Source organism: Ursus maritimus, unplaced genomic scaffold, assembly GCF_017311325.1.
Source record: "Ursus maritimus isolate PB19 unplaced genomic scaffold, ASM1731132v1 scaffold_24, whole genome shotgun sequence".
NCBI lineage: Eukaryota > Metazoa > Chordata > Mammalia > Carnivora > Ursidae > Ursus > Ursus maritimus.
Window position 1 is genome coordinate 30,507,009 of NW_024424897.1, and position 9,684 is coordinate 30,516,692.

Sequence of the window (9,684 nt, forward strand, 5' to 3'; positions counted from 1 at the left end):
ATGGGGAGCTCGGAGCTCGAAGCTGCCCGACCCCGTCCCCGCTGCTCTCTCACCCCCCAGCAGCGCGCCAACAGACACAACAGGTGTGGGCAGACGCACCGCGCTGCCGGGCACTGGGATGGCCGGGGTTTGTGGTAAGCCCTCCAGGGACCCCCACACAAGGAGAGGGGCCACATACATACTAAAGATGAATTGCTTGTGGAAGGGGGTCCAGAGGTTTGGAGGAGCCGGAAGCCTTCCGCGGTGGCCGTAAAACTGAATGTTTTCGGCAAGTTTGGGAACCAGGAGATAGAAACAGCATTAGTTAGCCTGTGAGAAAGCTGTAGACAGTCTGAGCTCCTGAGCGCAGGGAGCTCCCCTTGTTCATCTCTGCATTCAGACTCAAGAGCGTGTGCGCGTCTTCTGTGAAGATTCTGTTCTATGCATTCTAGAACACTTACTCTGCAGGAATCACTCTCAGCCTCCAAACGAAGTCGCTAGGGCACCGTCCTGGGGGGGCCCAGGCCAACCACATACCTGCGTGTGTCTCACGCCCCACTCCCTGGGAAGGGCCCCCAACCAAAGACTCTGCCAAAGGGCCGTGCGATCGTTCTTCCCTTGTGGCTGATTGGACCCGGGGAGCCCATCGGCTGACCCGTAACCAGATTCTCTGCAGGGCCTGGTTTTCATGTACCCTCTAAATCCATACAACTCAAAGCGTGGCCCACAAATTGCTTCCATCAGGAAGTACGTGCAGAAATTGAGTAAGAGTTGAGAAATTTTTATGGCTTATTTTGACAGTTGATTATTGAATCTAATGATAATAAAATGTGGTTTGTATTTTATATGTCTTTTTCATGTCATTTTTCTCTGTTTCCTAAAAATACCAATACATGACATATTGGAAATTTTAAAAAACAAGAACAACAAAAAAACACCCTGGTCCTCCACAGTTAGTTTTGAGAAACCCTGCCTGAAATCCTCACTTCCTTCTGTACAGGAGGGAGGCCAGTTGCCGTGAGTTTCCTTGTAAATAAGCTCTGACTGAAATATTGCAGGAGGCTTGCTTTAATTTGGTGATAGAAGCGGTGACCTTTAGTGTCCTACCAAAGCTTGTGACCATGACTCAGGTAATGACAATGGACTCTGAGCCAAGGAAGCACTCAGATCACAGGAGGGAGCAGGGAGAGAGGACCAATGAGGACTTGTCAGCTCTATTTCAAATCAAAAAGACAGGGGCGCCTGGGTGGCACGGTGGTTAAGCGTCTGCCTTCAGCACAGGGCATGATCCCAGCGCTCTGGGATCAAGCCCCACATCAGGCTCCTCTGCTGTGAGCCTGCTTCTTCCTCTCCCACTCCCCCTGCTTGTGTTCCCTCTCTCTCTGGCTGTCTCTCTATCTGTCGAATAAATAAATAAAATCTTTAGGTTAAGGAATTGTGTGAACTGGAACCTATACCCAGAATGATATGGTTTGGAACTAACCAGCATAATAACTTAGGTTCATAGAGCATTTGATCTTTTATGAAGCAATTTCATATATTTTATTTATTCCTCACAAAAACCCAACTGAGTAGGGAGGGAGAGGAGGAATCATTTGCTTTCCAAACGAGTGCACCGTGATTCAGGAAGGTTCGTGACATGCCAGTGTCTCACGCAGCTGGAGTCTCGTGACTCCAAACTCTCACGGGGCTTGCTGCTGCTTTGGCCCTAAGTTATGCCAGGTTCTTTCCAGGTCTGGGGTTCTCACCCCTTCCTGGGTCACAGGCAGCCCTCTGTAAGAAGCTGGTTGTCATTATGGACACACACACACACACACACACACACACACACACACGGTGTTAACAGTGTTGCTGCACACACAGCAGAATTTTACAACCAGCTTCAGGGGCCTCCCGACCCCACGTAAGAACTCCTGAGCCCAGAACGTCAGTCCCAGCCGGCACGCCTCGGACAGTCAGTACCAGCTGGCAGCGAACTTGCTTACTCTGTCTAGTTATCCTCTGCCGTCTCTAGTCATTTTCTTTTCAGACTCATCCATGAAGCCACGGGATACTACAGAGAACTCAGTGGTGTGCAGGTGCAGGAGAACGAGGGGTAAAGAAAGGCTTCAGGAAGGAAGAAAGGGGCACTTAGCTTGAACTTCACGGGAGATGCCATCCGGTTTATTCCAAGAACATTGTGGTGACCAAGCTGGTGAAAAGAAAAGGTTAGCGTGGAGGATGCGTGGAAGATGAATTTGGAGATACAGCAAAAACTGGAGAGCCTTGAACAAGAAGCTAAAACATGTCAGCGTTAAGCCTGTAAACCTTGGGGTGTCACGTATGAAATGGCATCTTGACATTACCCAGGCACTACTGTGGAAGATGAGTTACAAGGAGAAGGATTAGAAACAGGAAGCCTAGTTCAGAAATTTTACTACCATGGAGGAGTGAGTGGACGAGGGTTTGAATTCAGGTAGAGACAAGAGATGGGAATAGAGGCAGAAATGAGAACATTTAGAGAGGAAGGATTGACAGGTCTGGACGGAGGATACCTCAAGGAAATCGTTGTTGAGATTTCCAGCCTTGGCAGAACGCATTTGTTCAACAAAGATTGTGAATACGTAAATGACAGGAATGGGGGAGGTGCAGGATTTCGAGCTCCCACATACAGGGCCAAGGCCAAGGCCTGACTGATTCAACCAGTGAAGTTCAAGGAAACACTTCAAGATTTGAAGAATTTGTTACTTAAAGACAGCAAAAAGAATAAACCAAAGGTGCAAGCTCCCTGTGAGTTTTGCCTCACACACCAAAAAGCACACCAGTAAAAACCAAAGGGGCCAGGTGACTGCAGTGTGAGCGTGGAGCAGCCCACACTGAGCAGTGACTCCCATCCTGCAGGGAAGTGGTTTGAAACTCTGAAACCCACGCCTCGCCAGAACCTCAGAGAAATGAGCAACTTTCTCATGACAGCCTCCCAGGAGAAATAAGGAGGCCAGCAGAAGATGGCCTTGCACCCACACCTCGCAGACCGCCCATCCTCTCGTGTCTGGGAGGATCACAAGGCCTCCTGCCAAGATTCAGCGGAAGCGTGGTTCAGGACTTGGCCTAAGTGGGTTAGCCCAAGGACACCACGATACCCGGCGGTTTTGAGCAACAGAAGATAAGCGTGGTTCTCAACGCTCTGGATACGGACTGTGAAGTTACAGTAGGACATTCACGTAGGACTGGTTGGGCCCGGCCAGGAGCACACGTGCAGATGTGTGTGTCATTGGCGGAGAAGTGGGGGTGCTGAGTGCGTTTCAGCTCCGGGTCTTGGGTTCAGGCTCTGTCACTCACTACATGTGTGTTCCAGTCACCATGGCCGTGCGACCAGTTACCTGAATACCTAGTGGCTTGAGTAACGATGTTTATGCTGCTCCCGAATCTGCAGCTTGGGCGGGGCTCGGAGCCTTTCCCATGAGCCTGTTTGTCCGCCCCGGGGTCTGCTGTGGGCTGAGCTGGCGGAGAGCTCGATCTGTCACACACCCCGTGGGTAGGGACTGAGTTCCCAGGAAAGCGTTCGGAGAGCGAGAGCCAGGCAAAAGCCCTAGCTCCTTCTGTGACCTCGCCTGAGAAGTCACACGGTGTCACTCTTATCACTTTGCATCACCAAGGTGGTGACAAAACTGCCGAGTCTCAACAAAATGAGAAATAGGCTCTGCATCTGAGTGAGGGAATGAGAAGGTTCTAGAAGAGCATGTGGGAATGGAAAGAGGGCTGTAGCCATTTTGGGAATCTCTCTCTCTCTCTCTCTCTCTCTCTACTGGTAGAATACACATAACATAAAATATATCGTTTCAACCATTTTTAAGTGTGCAGTCCAGTGGCATACGTGCATTCCCACTGTTGCATCACCACTGCCACCATCCCTTTCCAGAACTTTCTCATCTTCCCCAACCAAGACCGCCCACCTGTGACACATGGCCTCCCTATTCCCTGCTTCCGCCAGCCCCTGCGAGCCACTGTGCTGCCCCCAGCTTCACGAGTGCACCTGTTCTGCATACCTCATACAAGGAGCATTGAACACTACTTGTCCTTTTGCCTCTGGCTTACTTCACATGGCATAAGCTTCCAGGGTTCTAACATGATCTCTTGCGCCCGTGTTCCTCATCTACAAAGAACAAACAAAACAAAACAAAATGGAACCCACTTCTCAGGGTTGCTTGGAAGACGTAATAAGGTAAGATGTGTTATGGTCCGCAGTGTCGTGACCACGTGGAAATGCCTACAACCTTTGCAGTCCCTCTCTGACCACGAGGTCAGCAAACCTGTAGACAAAGCCAATAGGCCAAGAACGGCAGTGTGGAAGGAGGGAAAGACCCACTGATGACAGTGTTGAGGCACTGAGTCAGCCAACGCTGGAACTGTCCTACCTTGGGACTACCTAGTATGTGAGATGAAAAGTTTTCCAGTGTTTTAAAGTTGGGTTTTCCGTTCATCGGCATCAAAAGCAGTATTCTCACTAATATGTGTGTAGAGTCTGGTACGTTACCAGGAACACCTTAGCTGGAAATCAGTGTTAGCTATGGTGATGATGATGATGATGGTGATGATGATGATGATGATGGTGATGATGATGATGATGATGGTGATGATGATGGTGATGATGGTGATGGTGATGATGGTGATGATGGTGATGATGATGATGATGATGATGGTGATGATGGTGATGGTGATGATGGTGATGGTGATGATGGTGATGATGATGATGGTGATGATGGTGATGATGGTGATGGTGATGATGGTGATGATGGTGATGATGGTGATGATGATGGTGATGATGGTGATGATGGTGATGGTGATGATGGTGATGATGGTGATGATGATGATGATGATGGTGATGATGGTGATGATGGTGATGGTGATGATGGTGATGATGATGATGGTGATGATGGTGATGATGATGATGGGGATGATGATGATGGTGATGATGGTGATGATGGTGATGATGGTGGTGATGGTGATAGTGGATGGGTTCCTGGAGGGCAGAATGCTAAGGTGGGTATAGCAGGAACCCTGGACACTTAACTTTAAGGGGGAGTGGACAAGTAGAATCAACAGAGGATGAAATGACATATAACCAGGAAAGGAAAGGGGAAGTGAAGTATGATGCAAGCTGAGGAGATAAGAAATATCTGTACGCATGGGAAGTCTCCACCGTACAGAATGCTACAGAGTGAATGTTCTTCCTCTCGTCTTAGTGGACCTCAAAGGGGCCCAAACTGGACACACAAAAGCCCAGATGGATGTATTTATTGATCCCCCCTGAGGTGTTTTTCTAGACCAGTGATTCTCAAACTGTGGTCCCCAGATCCACAGCCTGAGAACTTGCTAGAAATGTAAAGTCCCAAGACCTACTGAATCCGAAACTCTGCAGATAAAGCCCAGAAATCTGTTTTAACAAGTCCTCCAGGTGATTCAAATGTTTCTCATGTCTGAGAATCACCCAGGCTAAATACCTAGGTGCTGGGAATTTGCTCCTAATGATGTTGTGTCCTATGAAGCAGGGGGATGGAGAGAACTAAATCCCAGGCCAAAATCAGTCCCTTTGAGGGGCTGACGAGAGGGATGGAGGTTTTCTCTGTGTGAGGTTGAAGAAAGGGCTCTCTCCTCCCAATAAAATCAGATGGACCCAGAAGAGAAAAGATAGGCTAAGCTCCAGAGTGCTTCAAGAGAATGCCTGTAAGGATTTAACATTTGCTTTTGCTTTTTTCCTAGGACTCTGGGAATAGTCATGCTTAGCATCAGGTGTTAAATATTACTTGTTTGCTCTGTTATAAATTCCTCTGGCTGACCCCAAACATAAAACAGTCTTTTATGCACGTTGGAGCTTGTATTCACGATGTTCATTCACAAATCTGACAAACATTTCTTGTGCATCTACTATGTCCCACTTTTCTGCGTGTTTATGAAATAGCCATGAATGAGAGAGACAAAACTCCAGCTCTCGGGGAGCTTACTTTCTGGAGGGAAATGAGAGAGGGGGACTAAAGGAAAGTGTGGCCTTCCTCGCATTACCTCACACTTGGAATAAAATCCAAAACTCTGCCACAATGTCCTCCAGACGACAGACACATTCCTGCCACAGGGCCTTTGCTCTTTCCCCCGAGCTTAGCTTCACGTGGTCGAACCCTCTACATCACTTCATTCTGGATGTTGATCAAATGTCGCCCCATCAAGGGGGTCTTCCCTGAACATCTTATCAAGACCACCACATACGCACATAAATCTATCACGCCATGTCCTAACCTTGCTTTATTTTCTTTATAGCACGTTTTCCCTAACTAATATTTATCTGTGTTGTCTGTTCCCTCTACTAGAATGTTTATTCCATGAAGGCAGGGATTTGGGTTTGTTTGGTTTTTTTTCACTGCTGTATCCCCGGCATGAGAATACCTGGCATAGAGTAAGGACCCCAAAAGTATTCACTGAATGAATAAGTCACCCCTCCAGGAGGCCAGTGTGGCAAGAGTAGCACTGTAGGGAGGGATGTGGAGTCAGAGTTCCACGCAAGGAGCCACTAAGGACCCACAGAGGCGTATCCAGGGCAGGGGCGGGACAAGAGTCCTAAACAGAGCAACAGAAGATGACCTGTGGCCTGGCCAGGCACGCCCTTGCGCTACACCCGATCTGGCAAGCTGGCTTTCACTAACTATTGCTGCTTTGTTAAGGAACACAGGACCTACTCGGCAGCCTACCTCGTGGAAAGGGAACCATCAAAACTGCAACAGAGAAGAGACAACTGTGGAGTACAATTCCAGCACGTACTTTTCACCTTCTGCTAGTCCCCACCTTGCCATAAGGTGGGGTTAGCACTTCCAGGATTCTCTCCTCTTTCCCATAGCAAAGCCCGCTGTGTCCTAAGTACAACCTAATAATGTTGTACTTAGTTTCTGGTTGTTGGCCACCTACCAGAGAGGCAACAAATGAAAGGTCACTTGTGTGTCCCTGTTTGAAGGTGCTAAATAAACATCCACTGTCGGACATCAAGAGCAATGTTTCATTATGAGTCATTATACAAAAGCGAAACAGAAACCACCCCACCCAAAAGGCAGGACTCCTGGAAGAGAGCAGAGGTCTGCTCATAGACTAGTACAAGACAGTGCAGCCGTCCCACAACAGGGAAATACACGCAGACGCTTTTTTGTTTACATTTCATTGACTTCTTTAAGATGACATCATTGGCATCTATTTCTGACTAAAGATAGTTGGCACTTCCTCTATCATCAGGAAATTTCAATTTATATTTTTAAAAAATAACTTTCCAAAAAAGCAGCAGAGCACAGACTGCATTAGGTGTTGCCTAAAGAGGCGTCATTCCTTCATAAATGAGTGTTTTGTGAAGTGGGAATGCATTTCTGAGCCATTTCTTTTTTTAAAGAAGCAATCCCTGTTAACAAAGCATTGATCTGGTTTGGTTTTTTAAGAATTTAGTTTCTGGGGGCGCCGGGCTGGCTCAGTGGGTGGAGTGTGTGACTCTTGATCTCAGGGTTGTGAGTTGGAGCCCCATGTTGGGTGTAGGGATGACTTGAAAATAAAATAAATTAAAAAAAAGAATTAAGTTTCTGTGCAACTAAACAGGTGATGCTACTCTTTGTGTCACTTCAAGAGTTACTGCATTTGGTAGTTCCAGAAGCATCAGGATAATCCAATATTATTAATGGACATTGGTAGTGAGGCTCAAATGCTAGTGTGTGTGTGTGTGTGTGTGTGTGTGTGTGTGTGTGTGATTCTTTTACATAGAGAAGATGAATGTAAAATTTTTCATATGAACATTTCCCTAGCCTCAAGAGTAGAATAACAGTAATTGCACAGAACAGAAAATAAATTAGCATACATGCCGGCAAACCTGAAACCGGTATATAAGTGTTCAAAGAGAAAAAAAAAAAAGGAAAGCAGTATGGCAGTTTTTCCCCCCCAAAGATGACCACAGCATTATTTCCCATTCTACATGCTTTGTTACATTAAGTATAAATGGTCTAAACACACAGTTAAAAACAAAGGTTGTCAGATTGCAAAAAGAAGCAAGAACTAAATATATGCCATCTATAAGAAATACACTTCAAATATAATGACACAGGTTAAAAGCAAAAGGATGGAAAAAAGTTATGCCATGCTAATATGAATCAAAAGAAAGCTGGAGCATCTGTATTAATATCAGACAAGCAGTTTTCAGGGCAAAGAATTTTAGCAGGGACATAAAAGATTGCTTCCTAAGGATAAAAGGGTCACTTCAACAAAAGGACATAAAAATCCTAAATATTCAGGCGCTTAATAAGAGAGCTTCACATTTCATAAACCGAAGACTGGTAAAAAGGAAAGTAGATACACCCACAGTTTTAGTCAAAGATTGTAACACCCTTTTCCCAATAATTGATACAACCAGACATAAATCAGTAAAGATATAAATAAAAGACTTGAACAACACTATCAACTAACTTGACTGACATTTACAGACCACTCCACCCAGCGAAAGCAGTATACACAATCTTTTCAAGTGCACGTGAACATTTTCCAAGCTAGATCATATTCTGAGTCATAAATCAAAACTTGATAAATTTCAAACAATTCAACCAATGGAAAGTATATTCTCCAACCAAAACGGAATTAAATTACAAACCAATAGCAGAAAGATACCTGGAAAACCCCCAAATATGTGAGAACTAAAAAAACCCACTTCTAAATAACTGATGGGTCAAAGAAGAAATAAGGGAAACTAGAAGTAATTGGAATGAATAAAAATGAAAGCATGGATACCCAGTTTCCAGTTCCACACACAGGAAGCTTGGAAGTTGCAATTCCCTCCTATAAAGTAAAAAGCTGACAGACTGAACGATCCACCACTCTCCTTGGACCCATACAGGAGGGGGGGGGACACAGGGCAAACTGCTGTCCCCAAGATTGGAGACACAGGCAAACACCAGGAATCATGAGTTCTGAAAGCAGACTCACCCAGTGGAACCCGTGCTGGAGTAGACAGCTGGAGACGAAGTGATGAATGGCTGGGGGCTCTGTGTGGACGACTCTGAAGGTTCAAAACTCCAAGGGGACCCCGTCGCACGGGGACTCCCACCATGCTGAGATTTACTTCCAAGAGCTCAGTCAGGTTCCCACAGTGAACATGGGAGAAAAGTCCTCCCGAGCTTCCAGGCGGGTAGGGAGGAGGAGCCGTTTTGAAACACAGCCGAGCTCTCTGCTCTCCTTAACAAGGCCTGTCCTCAGGAGAAGCTACTGAACCACAGCCGGCCCTGCTGGGGTTTTAGCAGAGCCTAACGGATCTGGGGGCAGAGCCATACCCCCCTCCGGCCCCCTCCAGCCACCCTGACCGCCTTCGGGGGAGGAGAACACAACTGTGAAATCCTGGCGAAGCGCACCGTCGAGGCACGGGCTCCCGTCGAGGCACGGGCTCCCGCCGAGGCACGGGCTCCCGCAGCAGCGCCTCCACCCAGCACGCCACGCCGGGAAAAGCTGCCCAGCATACCAAGGGCAAACACAATCTGAAGAGAGAGGGCAGACATGGCAGGGATGTTGCAATGGTCAAACCGGGAATTTAAGACAACTATAATTAATGAGCTAAGGGCTTTAATAGATAAAGTAGACGGCAGACAGGAACAGCGGGCACTGTAAGCAGAGAGATGGAATTCCTTATAAAGAACCAAAAAGATGGGGCACCTGGGTGGCCCC